We start from the raw sequence: 14,866 nt of genomic DNA, 5'->3' as shown, positions 1-14,866 counted from the left end.
AATGAAAAGTAAAATGAGTTACTGAGTATCACAGTATATTATGAAGCATTTAAAAGGAAAAATATATAAATAATATGCTTAGCAGTCATACACTGAGGACAGGCTCTGTTTTAGGTTTATGCCTCTTGAAACAGTTATTACTAAAAGAAGGAGTCACGATGTAAAATTGCTGTGCTGAAGGAAGCTGCTCTTCCATTTAAATTGCATTGCACATTTGAATGCTGTATTCCCCATATATGGTAATATTACTATGACAGCGCATCTCCTTGGTTTCTGCCATGCATAAGCAATTGGTGTCGGTATACAATAGCAGTGACAGCATCACTGGATGCCAGATCTCAAAATTCAAGACAAGCTATTTTCAGATGGAGCAGGAGAGGGATAGAAATGCTTGCTGCTCATTAGATTGCCTTTCCTGTGTGCAGCAGCCAGTAACAGAAAAGTCTCGCCATAAAATAAAGTCTTTGCAAAATCTGTCTCGTTAAAAATGTCATTTTTTTAATTTATTTTATGCATGTTTGTATTTATGTAGATGGCAGATTCCTACTGTAGGATAAGCTCTTGGCAATCCCACTAATTCTATTACTGACGCCATTGTCACAGTTCCTTGGAACTAGGATAATTCCCCCCTCCTCTGGTGACCCTTTTTGGAGAATTTGGCGTAAATCAGTTGAAAGCTGTATTTAAAGACACAGTCTTCCCAAAACTAACTGGAACCTTCTGTTCCCCTAATTCTCCAGCTTGATTCATTAATGTTGAAACTACCAAGAAAATGGAATTTTATTTTTCTGAAAAGCTGAGATCACTACTTTGTACCTTTTTTTTCTTTTCTTTTCTTTTTTAAATTGCTTTGGGAGCCTAACAACTGTCAGTCCCTCCACCACCTTGATCACCCTATTGACACATTTGCTCCTCCCAAGGACAAGACTTCATTGGCTCATTTGTTTCCCCTGAAAAGTGAGAGTCAGGTGCTGAAAGTGGGACTGGAAGCAGTCACCATTCACTAGTACGTTTCCGGACTTTTTAAGTTATGCACCTAAATTAATTCCTATATAGACAGTGTGTGTGTGTACCTCCACATGTCCAGCCACTGGTTTGTGATTCACAACATATGCTACGATGGCCATCCAGATCCACCCCATGAACCAACCTTCAGCTCCTTCCTCCCCTCTCCTTTGAGGTAGATGAGTCAAAGTTTGCTGCTCCTTTCCCACCTCCCCCATGCCAATGACTTATAGTGCCCAGTATACCTCTCAAATATCAAGGTTTTTGCAGAATGTCCAGATTTTGCCTCATATTTTTTTGTATTTTCCACATAAAATGTGTGGTTTTCTGGCAAATCACTGAGGATAGAAGTCACTAAATAAGGACACACATTTGAGTGTCTCCTACAATGCTTAAAATACTTCATATCCTTAAGAAAATGCACCATAACACAAATCCTGTTATTTAACAACTTCCTAAGTTTATAGGATCATAAGAAGTTATTAGGCTATTGGCTCTGAGGCCCTTACAAGCCTAGCCAATAATTTAGTCCATATTATGACAAGTCAGCACCCAATGCTCCTGTCCAGCAGGGACACAGGTGGAATCCCAGGGGTGTATGTTCTGTTTGCCATCCAGTTATCCAGGTAGTGTTTAAAAAGGATTAATGAGGTACTCTGCTTGATGTGGAGATGGAGTCTATTCCACATAAAGGGGAGTCTCTAGGACACAAATCTGTCCTGCCAACAAGTCCTATTGATGTCACAGACCAGGGTGAGGTTGTGCACATGGGTTACTCGAGTGGAGCTTGACTTGCGGATATGCAGCAGTCCTATCAAGGCAGGGTCTGAGATTGCTTTGTATGCCAGACAGAGGTCACCTCTGAAGAGTCTGTTGAGACCGAGCAGAAGGACCGGGCTTTTAGTTTATTTGTGTAGGGTAGCTGTTTGAGGCCCTGGGTTCTCCTGATGAGGAACTTCTGTGGTCTCTCCAGCTGCTGCATGTACTTTGTGAGTTACATGCTGAAGGGGGCATTGTACTCAGTAATGGGTCTTATAAGAGGAGAATACAGGGATGTTATGACCACCTTGTCCCTGGATAAGATACCCTTACTTATGAGGTGGGCAATGTAGAAAGCTTTCTGTACAACGGAGGCAATATGGTGGTCAAAATTCAGTTTGCTGTCAACCTGTGTGCCCAAGTCCCTCATGGCTGATTGCATGCTTAGGACCTTATTATAAATGTAATAATTTGTGGGGACATCACTGTCTCCAAAGGTGATGATGATGCATTTTTTGACATTCAGTTTGAGGCCGTGTTTGTGGCAACAGTCACTTGTTTGGGTAATACTCTCTTGAAGGATGTCCACATCACTAGGGAAATTGATGACAGTGCCCAGCTTGCAGTCATCTACAGATCTCGTCAGCCATAGCCCACTGGTTTTGTCCTGCACCTAAGAAAAGTATATCCCAAACAGCAGAGGCCCCAAGACTGATCCCTGAGGTACACCGCTTGTTATAGGTCTACTGCTTGAGATGGCTGCCCATATTTTGACTATGTGAGTTCTATCAGTTTGCTATCCATCTGGTAACATATGGATTTATGCCTAGTTGAGAGAGTTTATCTATTATACATGAGTGGGGAATAGTATTGAAGGCTTTGGCTAGATCAAGGTAGGCGGTGTGCACCATCTACCCCTCATCCATAGCTTTGGTGACTGTAAGAACAATATTTAAAATCTGTCCCCATTTTGTTCTGCCTTTGCCCTCCATTATTTTATGCTTTGTCCAGATTTCTTGCTCTAAGAGCTTGAGAGGTATGGTGCTCAGGACCAGTACTTGAACCTTAGCTGTTCATATTAAATTAGGGCTGCATCCCTTTTTGCCAATGGGGCTGAAGCTTTTTAATTTTCTTGTGATAATCTGTTGCCCGCAGGATGTGGCTGGGCAACAGTAAGAAGCTGTTGATGGCCTCTTTTTGACTCAGATTAATTTGGGGTCTCCTGTTTATGTAGTCACGCAGTGACACAATGGATACTGAAGCCCTGCATTCATTTCTTCTGAAGATGGGACAACTTGTCCTTCATCTGAATGCAACAGCCCTTGTACTGTCTGTCTGTCTCCTGAATATTTGGGCTAATAACATGCCCTTCTGCAGCAGAGTAGAAATTCCTCAGTATAATACAGCAAAGAAGAAAAAAACATTTGCTCAAATCCTTTGTTGATAAACATATATATATATATATATATATATATATATATATATATATATATATATATATATATATATATATATATATATACATACACATTTTTTTTTGGATAACAAGGATATCTTTTTCTGGTAAGATTGCATCTTTCTCCACTCTTATTTTTAACATCAGTCTGCAGTGTTTGTATTTTTGAATTGCAGAGGTCAAAACATTCTGCAATAATTTTGGATTTGTTATACCTCCTAGTAAGAAACTTTCTCTGCCAAAGATTCTGTTAGGTTTAGTACATGTTTAAGACCTCTGAGAATGGAGCAGTTCTGTATAAAAAACTAACTGCATGCATAGGTTTACTAACGGATTCTCATTAGCTATGGCAACTTCAAAGGTCCCTAATACTTGAAATTGCCTTGTCAAGGTAGTTTGTTTAAGTTGTTTTGGTGTAGCATTACACCCACAACCAATGTTTTTTAGTGTTTTTACATCAAGAGGTTAGCAGTGTCCTTTAAAGAAACAGATGACAGAAAGTAAATTTTACCTATAAAACTGCCATTAGAACTGAAACCTGGAACTTTGGTGTGGCTAAAACAAAGCCAGTGCACAGAGGCAAGCTCTGAGCAGCTAATTTGCACATTATACAGCACTACTATCAAATCTTAGATCAATCTAATTTAGCTTTGTGCCAAAGCCCAGAGACCTTCCAAGGAGACCTCTATATAACCCAGTGCAAAACCTACAGTAGCCCACCCAAGTACAGGTCTGGACATTGTGGCTATGCAATTTCCAAATGCCTCTCTAGCCAGCTTGGTACATATGGGCATCCAGAGACAATGTAGCAATTTTCTCTTGCTCACAGACAACCATTTAAACCTTAAAGAAGCTAACACATTATGCAAGAGATGCGCAAACACAATTTCACTGGAGTTAAACATTTTGCAAATACACAAGGTTGTCAAAAACACACACATACACACACACACACACACACACACACACACACACTACATCTATCACAGACAGTGTCTACCACATGCACAGACCGGCTTATGCTGAGGCACTTCAAAGAAATCTTCCCAAACTGCAAAGATCTGCTAAGCCTATAAATGGCAACACCTATCCTCAGGTACTTCTAAAACACTCATCAGAAGCAACACCAAATAGCAAAGATACTGCTACACCCACTGGAGCTCAAAAACAAAGCCAATAAGGCAAGTAAACACATTACCTGTCATAGAGGACTCCATTGTATGACACACAGATGCCCCACTCTCCAGAGTCAACAAAGAAAAGATACTAGTTAGTTGTTTATCTGGAGCCAGGATCCACCGAGTTACTCACACGTTCAAGTCACTACACCACTGATTCCAGTATAATTATATCATAGCCCATGTGGGAGTAAATGACCTGAGACATACTTTCCTGGACTATATGAAAAGAAACATTATTGATCTCTCTCTCTCTCTCTCTACATATATATATATATATATATATATATATATATATATATATATATATATGGGTCCCCGTGACGGACTGTGGGTTTAATATATATATATATATATATATATATATATATATATATATATATGTGTGTGTGTGTGTCTCAGGCAAGTATGTGCCTTGCATTCAGCAACATTCTATCTTCACCAAGGATGATGCCACAATACGAACAAAAGATGATTGACTTGATAACTGGCTTAGTTTTTAGTGTCTTTCCAGGGGAATTTAATATTTGTCAGCATGGGAACACATGGTTAACAAACCAAATTGCTTCACAAAGGATGGTCTACACCCATCTCCCCAGGTTTCTGAATATTGGCTAAAACTTTATCCACCCCTTAGAGCCTTCTTTAAGCAATGCCAAATTGAGAAATCTACAGATATAGCAAATAAAGCCCAAAGAAATCTAAAGGTGTTACTGCTCAATGCTAGGAGCCTAAACAAGAAACTTCACACCCCACAAGCTCTCCCTGCTGTGGAGAATATAGACATCTATGCTGTTGCAAAGACATGGCTTAAATCTGCAGAAAGTACTCCAGCAGTGCAAGGCTTCACTGGCTTCTGCACATTTACACTATCAGCTGCACAGCCATGGATAAAAGATGGTGGAGTCTCAATCTTTACCAGTAACATGTACAGCTCTAGGCTGGTTAAACAACATGATGCCCTGGAATTAATCCATGTTGAAATTATTATAGACAAAGCCCCTTGCCATATTCTAGCAATCCACAGATCACCATCTATGTCTCTAGAATCCCATAGCTCATACTTAGACCTAGTGGAGACACAATTAAACCAAATGTCTTATTCATGGGAAACAGTAACTATCCCTCTATAGACTGGTAAACATACACTATCTCAAACTCACAAACACAAGGATTCCTGGGCTTTATTAATATAGTGCACACCCACCAGAGGTTCAAACTTACCGGGCCTGGTGCTAACCACTATGGGACCACCCCAGTGCCATGCCCTCACTGGTGAGGTAGGAACACATAGTTGTCTCTCTTGAAATAAAAATACATCCTATTAAGTGATAGTTTGTGAAAATTCAGTGACACTGTCTTAACAGAGTTCACAGCAACCTATATTGAATTGTTCACAGAGATCCTGAAAACCATGTAAATGTCTGTATGGAGGCTGCTGTACCTTACTAGAGATAAACCCAAAACAAACTCTACAAACAACCTATGGTGTGTAATCAAACCTTTATATTGTATGCAACAAAAAAGAAAACACAATTTTTAAAATAAGGAAGAGCAACTCCCATAATAATAGGAGCCCTCTAATTAAACTAAACAGAAAACTAAGAGGACTAATTAAGTCCAACAAAGCCAATTTTGGGGTCAAGATAGCCTCATAGGCTAAAGAAAACCAGAAGACCTTCTACAGCTATATCTGAAACCTCAAATGCAGCACAAAGCAGTGTGCCAAACTGGTGGTCAGTGGTGCCACCTTTAATGAGCAGAGCGACATAGCAAATTTGTTGGCTGATAAATTCAGCTCAAATTTTACCCACTACTCCCCCCAGCCCCCCTCCCCCCCCATGAAGCACCTAATAGCATAACTCCCCCCACACACTATTAACAGGGAGCAGGTCCTGGCAGTGCTCACTTAGGCCAAAAACACAGCCTCAATGGGCTTCAACAATATCCTGGGATGCCACTTAAATAGCTTGGAATATGACCTGTCAGGACCACTTTTCAGCTATAGCCTCAAAACAGGCTATCTACCACAAGAATGGAGGACTGCAATTCTTATCCCTTTGCACAAGGATAGACCATCAACTGACCCCAGAAACTGCAGACCCGTTTGTCTGACTAGTCTTACATGCAAAGCCATGAAACAAATTATCATCTAAATGTAAACAAAGACATAGTCGACTTTCAGTCACTAAACCCAACCCAATTTGGCATTGTCGAGGGAAGGTCATGCCTACTAAACCTGGTGGACTTCTTTGAGAGGGTCAACAAACAATGGATGAGGGGAAAATGGTGCATACCTCCTACCTGGACCTACCTATGGTGTTCAATACAATACCCCACTAGAGTATAATTGACAAACTAACCAAACTAGGAATAAACTGCTACATAACTCACTGGATTTCCAGCTGGCTCATAGACAGGACCCAGGAAGTCAGGATTGGTGAGAACATCTTTACTAAGAGACCAATCACCAGCAAGGTACCTCAGGGCTTCATGCTGGGAACAGTGCTTTTTGGCATCTACTTCTCAGAGGTAAAGGCAAATGTCAAGGGAGTTTGGACAACCAAGTCTACAGATGACTGCAAATTGGAAGTTATCATAGATTCCACTCATGACATAAACATCTTACAAGAGGGTCTAACACAAACATATGATTGGTGCCAAAGTCACAGATTAAAACTTAATATCAAGAAATGCTTTTTAATGCTTTTTAGGAAAACTGCCACCTAGTGTAATTACTCTATCAATATGACTTCCCAAACAGCTGACCCAGTAGTCATGGATCTGAGAAATTAGGTAGACAGTAATCTGGCCTTTGACCAGCATGTGGCCAAGGTATTAAGAAAATCATTCTATGTCGCCAAGCTTATAAGTAAAGACATGGCATCCAGGTCCAAGGAAGTCATAGTGTCACTTTATTCAGCCCTTATCAGAGCCATCATTGAGTATAATGCCCCCTTCAGCATCTAACTGACCAGACATATGCACAGTTGGACTGCCCACAAAAGTTCTTTACCCAGAGAATCCAGGGTATAAACAGATGATCCTGTATGGATCACTTTAAAACCCTATCTCCATACTCAGTGTCTCACAGGTTACAGAGTTGATCTATGCCCAGCATGCAAGGCATCCGTGCATCCCACTCTAATGGACCTTTTGCACATACACATAATGAACAGCATCAGAACCACTAGATACAAGGATTTAAATTTTCCTTGTGACCTAAATAAAACATGATAACACAGGTATGTGTCTCCGAGGATCCCCATGCTCTGCAACAGGCTCCCCATCCAAGTGAAGAGTCCATTCCTAACCCTATTTAAGCATAACATTGACCAATAGATGAGAAATCAGAAATTCACCCCAGATATGGCCTACATTCCTATGATAGAGGCAGACAGTCATGCCCAAACTAACATACCCCTCCCAAATAACCTCTAGAAACTTCCTGACATACCCCCTCCTAATAAATGCCAGTGATACATAGGAACACAACTGGGTTGGGTTGCACAGCTATACTTATAAAGACCCTGGTGGTCATTAGCCTAGTGTACACATATGAAACTTTGAACTTAATTGGAAGGGGACACTTGCTTCTTGCAGGGAGCATGTACGTAGATGCAGATGAGTTGTAGAGGAGATAAGAGAAACAGAATTATGGCAAGCAGAATCACAGGCCAAGAGCTCCAGAATGAGGAAGAGTATGAGAAGCAAGATAAAACTAAAACAAGTTGGCGCAAGAGCTCCAGAATGAGGAAGAGTATGAAAACTAAAGCTGGCAACCTAGGTAGCTATTATTTATTTATTTGTTTGCTTGTTTGTTGCTTTTGATTACTTTAACTCCCATCTTTATGAACACCAAACAGATAAGAAAATGACAAGGAACAGGGAGCTATAGAATTGAAAGAAGCCTGTGTCTTAGAGGTGATTTTATAAACACTTTATTAGTTGTTGGGGGTTCAGATAAACATGAAAAAGTCAGACTGAAAAGAGCTGTAAATGGAAAAAAAAGTATGTGTGTGGTGGTCTGAAATATTTTTGTAGAAACGTTCAGCAGGAAATAGTGTGCTCAGTTGCATAATGGAAGTAGTGCCCTTTTAGTAAGGTGGCCCAGTTAGTGATGTGTGGTCACAATGTGATGGAAGACTCCAGAGAATGGATTGTTTGGCTTGTTTGTGTGACAGTAAAATAAGTAATTGCTATTTGTAAAAATATTTCAGTTTATTTTTGTATGCTTTACTAAGCATCTACCACTTTAAGACACAAACTGCACTTTCCTCTGCTTCTGTTAGAAGCTGCAGTAATTGTTTTACTTTGCACAGAATAAATACAAAGAAGATAACATAAGGCTGGACCATGAAGTGAATTTAACAGTGGGGTGGCCAGTGACCCACAACCTCTCTGACTAAACAGATAATGCAAGTAGTTAGTGGCTTGCATTTGTTTTCAAACTTCATACCAAATAGAAACAAGATACTAGAATTGACTCGTGTCTTGCTGTAATGCATTTATTCACTTTTTTCCAGTCATACTCTTGGTGTAACACATAGAACCTAGCATGTGCATTTGCATACACAGTTGAACAGTGGAATCTACAAGTTACAATGCCAAATCTTTTCTAGTTTACATATCAGTTTAAAGCTATAGTCCAGGAAAATCAGCAGCAGTAGCTTCATTCACATGTTGTAAAAGACTTAGCAGATAATAATGGCAATAACATTATAACATTTGACCACTCCCCCAGTTAACTATTATAGCAATAACCCACGCCTGGGTGTGGGTAATGCTGGATTTACCCACAGTTGGCGTGGTTTGGTCCCGAGGGCGAAGCCCGAGGGACCAAACAAAGCCAACCGTGGGTAAATCCAGCATTACCCACACCCAGAAGTGGGTTATTGCTATTATACAATGACATTATTTAAGAAAAGAAATAATTACTTTTCTTAAATAATGGCATTGTATAATGCCTCTTTACTGCCCTTCCGCAGCTGTCTGGTATTCTGCGGCAGTTCTGATGTACTGCGCATGCCTACGCAGTACATCAGAGCTGTGGGCAAAAGCAACGGAGAACGCAAGATCTCTGTTGCTTTTTTTAACTGTTTCGCTATGTTAAATGGGTTTAACATAGCGAGACAGCTTTAAAATAAGCAACGGAGATCGCAAGATCTCCATTGCTTTTTACACACTGTGTCGCTATGTTAAAGGAGTTTAACATAGCGAGACAGCTTTAAAAAAAGCAACGGAGATCTCCGTTGCTTTTTTTATACCCGTGTCGCTATGTTAAAATCTTTTAACATAGCGAGACAGTGTTTTATACTAACGGAAAAAGTCCGGGCGACTGGACCTTTTTCCGTTAGTATATTGAGGGATTTACAACGGGCACGCTGGTTGGGCTGGCCAATCAGCATGCACATTTTAGGGGAGGAATTGTATAATACTGCATATCTCATACCCACAATGAACTGGCATTTCAGAAATGTGTGCTGTAAATGCATTTAGAGCACCAAAATACGGATTAAGTAATATAAAACATATTCAGAACTGAAGTGTCAAGTGTACAATCAATGCTGCAAAAAACAAAATCCAAAAATACAGTACAGGATACCTTTCTGATGCATTAAGCACTTTTATTTCACTTCATTTTATTAGAGCTTCTTCAGAAAAAAAATTATCTTAAGAAACACATACATTTACATAAATTTAAATATAAATTAAAAAGACATGTTTGTATTACTAACTAATTATCAATGGCTAAAACATCCATTTACAATTATGCCATCACTTTACTTTGAAGGACACTCGAATGCCCTTTATACTAACCACATCATTTAAACCTGGTTAAACATTAGCAGTGAATGTGTTGTCGGATAGCTTAACTATGTTCATACATATGCTCCATCAATTTTTGGTTAGATTTTGTAATTATATAAAAGCAGATGCTAATTTTAAAAATCCTCTAGTATTACAATTTTAATAACCTTAACAGCAATCACTCTCTCTTTATTGATCACAAAGAATTGGTTCATAAATAGATACTAGTTTATCAGGTCCCCCCACCCCATACACCGAGAGGGGTTAGTGCTTCTAACTGCCCTTGTGTGCCATTTTAAGGCTAGTCAATTGTTCTGTTTGAGAATCAAACCCTGCTGTTTTTTCCTGTAAGGTAAAAAACTTAACCATTATGCAAGCCCTTTACCCATTAAAATATGCACTGCTTCACAAATTTGCATGTCATCCTTGCATAGGCACTGTGCCCGTTTTCTCTATATCATTCCAATTTTAGTATATATGCTGCTGAAGAATAGTTTGAATTGTAGAGTGACAGATTCATTATGAAACAGAGTCAGTCCATGATGATAATCACCTTGCAAATACCCAGTCTCAGAGTGGATCACCTGCCTCCAAGACAGTAATGTAAGTCAAGCCCAGTTGAATTTACAAACACTCATTCAATTATTAAGGTTTACCTTAAGGAAAGTGAGGATGTCATTCTATTTTATTTGTAATGGAAGACTATTCCAGGGATGGGGAAGTTGATCCATTGACCTAGAATTTATATATTCAGCACACTTCTTCTGAACAACCCTGCTACCTCAAAGCAATGTAAGAGTACAGTTTTGAGTACTCAGTCAGGAGAAAATCAGAGTACCTTCAGAAAACCCACACAGACACAGAGTGAATGTTTAAACTCCACAGAGGCAATGACTGGAGTCAGAATTGAACCATAGACCCTTGAGATGTGCAGGAAAGGTCTTAACTACTGAAATAATATTCTACCCATCTATACTATCACCACAGCAGGGACTTGAACCTACAGTCTTAAGTAGGAAGCCACTACGTTATTAATTAGGACATGTATTTAAACAGATGCAATATAATTTGCTGTAACTGATGTAATTCTTACTTGTTTTCCTATTTATTCATTCATTTTTATTTACATTTGATGACTGAGAATATCAGGTTGGAGTGTAACTATTGTTGGTGAAGCCCTGGGATGGTTAAAAAGACAAACATTTTATGCACCCTTCTAATATTAGAAAGGTGCTTAATAAGCTTTTGTTAAGCACCCCTAAGAACTTTTTTAAGACTGGGTCTCTTGCTTAGGATTAACAGAGGACAATGCCAGCTGGCAAAAAAAAACAACAGTAGAAGTAAATATAGCTTTAAAATCTGTTTGATACTTCACTCTGGCACACTTACAAACTAAAATTAAGGCAGAATGAAGTTTCTAACAGTGTTTAAAGCCACTTATTCTTCAGTGGGACACTTCATTTCTGCCTACTGTGTTTGGCAACAATAAGAGTTTTACTGTTTTTCAAAAGCTTTGAAAACCTGTAAAATACTTTCAGCTCCTTCATTTTTTTTGTAACTGGTCGTACTTGTTGCAGATAAAACTCCTTGCACTATAAACAAAATTATGATCAGGTCTCACTGATCATATCCCTTATTATCTGTTCATGACACAGATGCCAAGAGTCACCTCTCAATTTTTTGGCATCTGTCTCAAACACATAAATTAGCTATAATCAGAGACCCCATCATAATCTTTAATATCAGCACTGGTAATAATCAGTTAGTAAACGCACATGTTCCAGTGTTAAAAGAAAAATAAAGAGTAATTTAAAAGAATGAGAAACAGACTACATAGATCAGTTACAGAGTGCATGAGTAACATTAGTAGATTTTGTTGCCCAAGATAGAATTAAAGATGCAAATACTGATCGCCTTCAAAAGATGAAAGAACATCACTAACTGCAGTAACGTAAATTGCTAGTTTCTCATTATCATCAGATAAGTGGTATAGACTTAATATCAAGATTAAGTTTAGTAATTCAAATTAGAATATGCAGCTGAAAGTAGAAAATTTCCCACATCATTTCACAATGATATATCCAGTTTATTTATGTATTTATTTAATTTTATTTACCAAGGCAGAGCAATTTGATCATTTACTGGCTCAACCTAGGCTACATGTATAATAACAGCAATTAGATAAAAGGCAATACTAGATTATACAGAGTAGAGATAAAACATAACATAACATAACATAACATTTCTAATACCAAAATCAGGGCCTAACAGGTTATCACCTTAAAGCATTCTTTTACAATTAAGTTACAGTCCTCTGACAGCACTGGGTATTTCCTGGTTTCATTGCATTGCAGTATTCAGCACACGTTCACGTTGTATAAGTCTATGATTATTGTTCCACAACTCCATTATACAACAGTTATGATAGACTGTCAACACTGCTATGTGGCTCGGTTTTGTTGTACTCAGGATCATATAAATGCATGTAAAAACATGGACCAATACTGTATCCATTGTGCTGTTATTGTTGATACCTTTTGTTGGAACTGACTGTGAGTAGCTGTGGCCGATCAGTAGCCAGCAGTAATGTTTATTTGGATAGCTGTTGGCTGAATTTCTGCATTCCACAGGCAAGGCTGATGACTTTTGTATCTTTATGGTGCAGTTATAGTCAGCTTTAATCAATGATATTGAAGTAAATGCAGTGGGATGTCGTTTTGTGTCTTTGTGGTGATGATGTGATATAATACTCATGATTATGTATGTTATTGCATCATGTGATAGCCTAATAGGTAAAGATGGATCAGAGTGGCTAAGAATTTCACCTGCAGTGATGATTTTCTTCTATCTCCTTTTAGGCATGTTCATAGTACTCCATCCATTTGCATTTAGACACATTATGTTGCATTGCAATTAATGTGTATGATACCATCAAGTGAGTGATTAGAAATGTACAGATGTGGTAGGCAATCCATTTAAGGATGACTTTGCATTACAAACACACACAAACAGAGAGAAATCCCTCTGCTTAAACGCTGCCAGAATCATAGAAATGAAAGGATAATACTGCCTCGCACTTGGGGCTCGAACCCAAGACCTACAGTGAACCATATTGCTGCCACTGGACCAATAAGAGCCTCTGGGCAGGTAGGTGTTGAGTTTTCTCTTAAGAGCCTTAGTCATGATGCAGTCTGAGGCATGTGTGCCTTTAGCATTGCCATTAGCTTGAGACTTGTTTATTCCTTTCTTCTCAGTCACGTGCCCAATATATAACATTTCACCATTGAAAAATTCAACCTTGTGCCTCACTTACTCAGGTATTGTACTCTTTCAGTAGGATGAAGACTGATTGGTTGAAATGAAGTCTCATGGACACTCTTTCAGTAGGATGAAGACTGATTGGTTGAAATGAAGTCTCATGGACACTCTTTCAGTAGGATGAAGACGGATTGGTTGAAATGAAGTCTCATGGACACAGTAGCTAGAATGTTGTCCAGGTGCCTTATTAGGTGACCTAAAGAACATGATTTTGGGGGAACAAGACCTTATTCCCCCATTCATGGCAGGAGGTTGTGTCCCCTGGCCCCTGGAATTTATTGTAACTCACTACTGGGGTCACTACATCTAAGAGAAGCAGGAAAATATCGTTACAGTGACCCTCATCATTTGGTGGCATTGGGTCAATGTTTTGGCAAATTTACATAAAGGTTTGTGTGGTGGGTACGGAGCCAAGCAGCTTACTCCCTTTACAACCTGCCTAGGACATGTGGTTTTCATACTTTTTCCTTTTCACCAGGATAACCCCTTGCTAATATCATATATTAGGTTGCCCTGGATTTTCTTATCTATTGCCTGCTGCCAAATGACAAATGCAGACACCACTGTGAAAACTGGTCTATTATAGTGCCAGAAACATTAATTGTTAGGAATTTCTTGTAAAACTGCCCCGTTTCTTTTTGTGTGTGCCAGGTTATTTTTTGTGAGTTGCACCTCCCCCCATGCTCTCATTTCCAGGAATGAGAAAATGTCTTTGTTACTTGGCTGGAATATTCAACATTCCTTGGCACTTGGTTAATAGTGACTTTAAATTTTCAGCAGAAATAGACATGCTGTTTTTTATTTTGCTATAACTGTGGCACTATGGTTGTATTCCGTTCAGATAATCTTACAGAAGAGTGCAAGGCTTCTTGTTTATGTAATTCACTGTCTCTCCTAGTTGTACGGGCATACAGTACTCCATAGCACCATAATGTGTTGGGTTACTGTTTGCATTTCCTCTAGTATTTATCTTCACACCCTTTAGTGTTGTTATGTCTTTGGCAAACACATGCTTAGCAACTGCTAATAATTGTAACAATTTCTTCCATGTGACAAGTTTGTTACTATCTTTAGCTACCACCTACAGTTTCTTATCAGAGTTCTGTTTCATTTTTCTTTTTTATCCAGTTGGTTATTTCTCCTATATCTGATATACAAGCTCACCTTCTACATTTTGCCTTTCATTTAACACAGTCACATTTATTTACCAAATGGAGACACTTCTTTCCCTGTACTGGTCTTTAGTCACATTTCAGATTTATCCAGTTGTACTTGTGAAAATAATTGTATTTATCATTTGTTTACTGGGAAAGTCCAACTTGGAACAAAGCCAATTTTC

The 14,866-nt window shown here is 38.9% G+C and overlaps 1 protein-coding gene and 1 non-coding gene across 2 annotated transcripts in view; one reads left to right on the top strand and one right to left on the bottom strand.

Annotated features, from left to right (window-relative positions):
* PDE4A (phosphodiesterase 4A) overlaps positions 1-14,866 on the top strand; it is a 1,515,730-nt gene that overhangs the window by 70,256 nt on the left and 1,430,608 nt on the right. The gene's annotated exons all lie outside the window — the stretch shown is intronic.
* LOC122812523 lies at positions 10,599-10,701 on the bottom strand. Its single transcript, XR_006366504.1, has one exon. It is a non-coding gene; the product is annotated as a U6 spliceosomal RNA (small nuclear RNA).

This window comes from Protopterus annectens, chromosome 9.part0 (genome assembly GCF_019279795.1).
Source record: "Protopterus annectens isolate FY-2018-M chromosome 9.part0, PAN1.0, whole genome shotgun sequence".
NCBI lineage: Eukaryota > Metazoa > Chordata > Ceratodontiformes > Protopteridae > Protopterus > Protopterus annectens.
The sequence above is the reverse complement of the archived record's forward strand: the minus strand, read 5'-3'. Positions and strand labels throughout refer to the sequence as shown.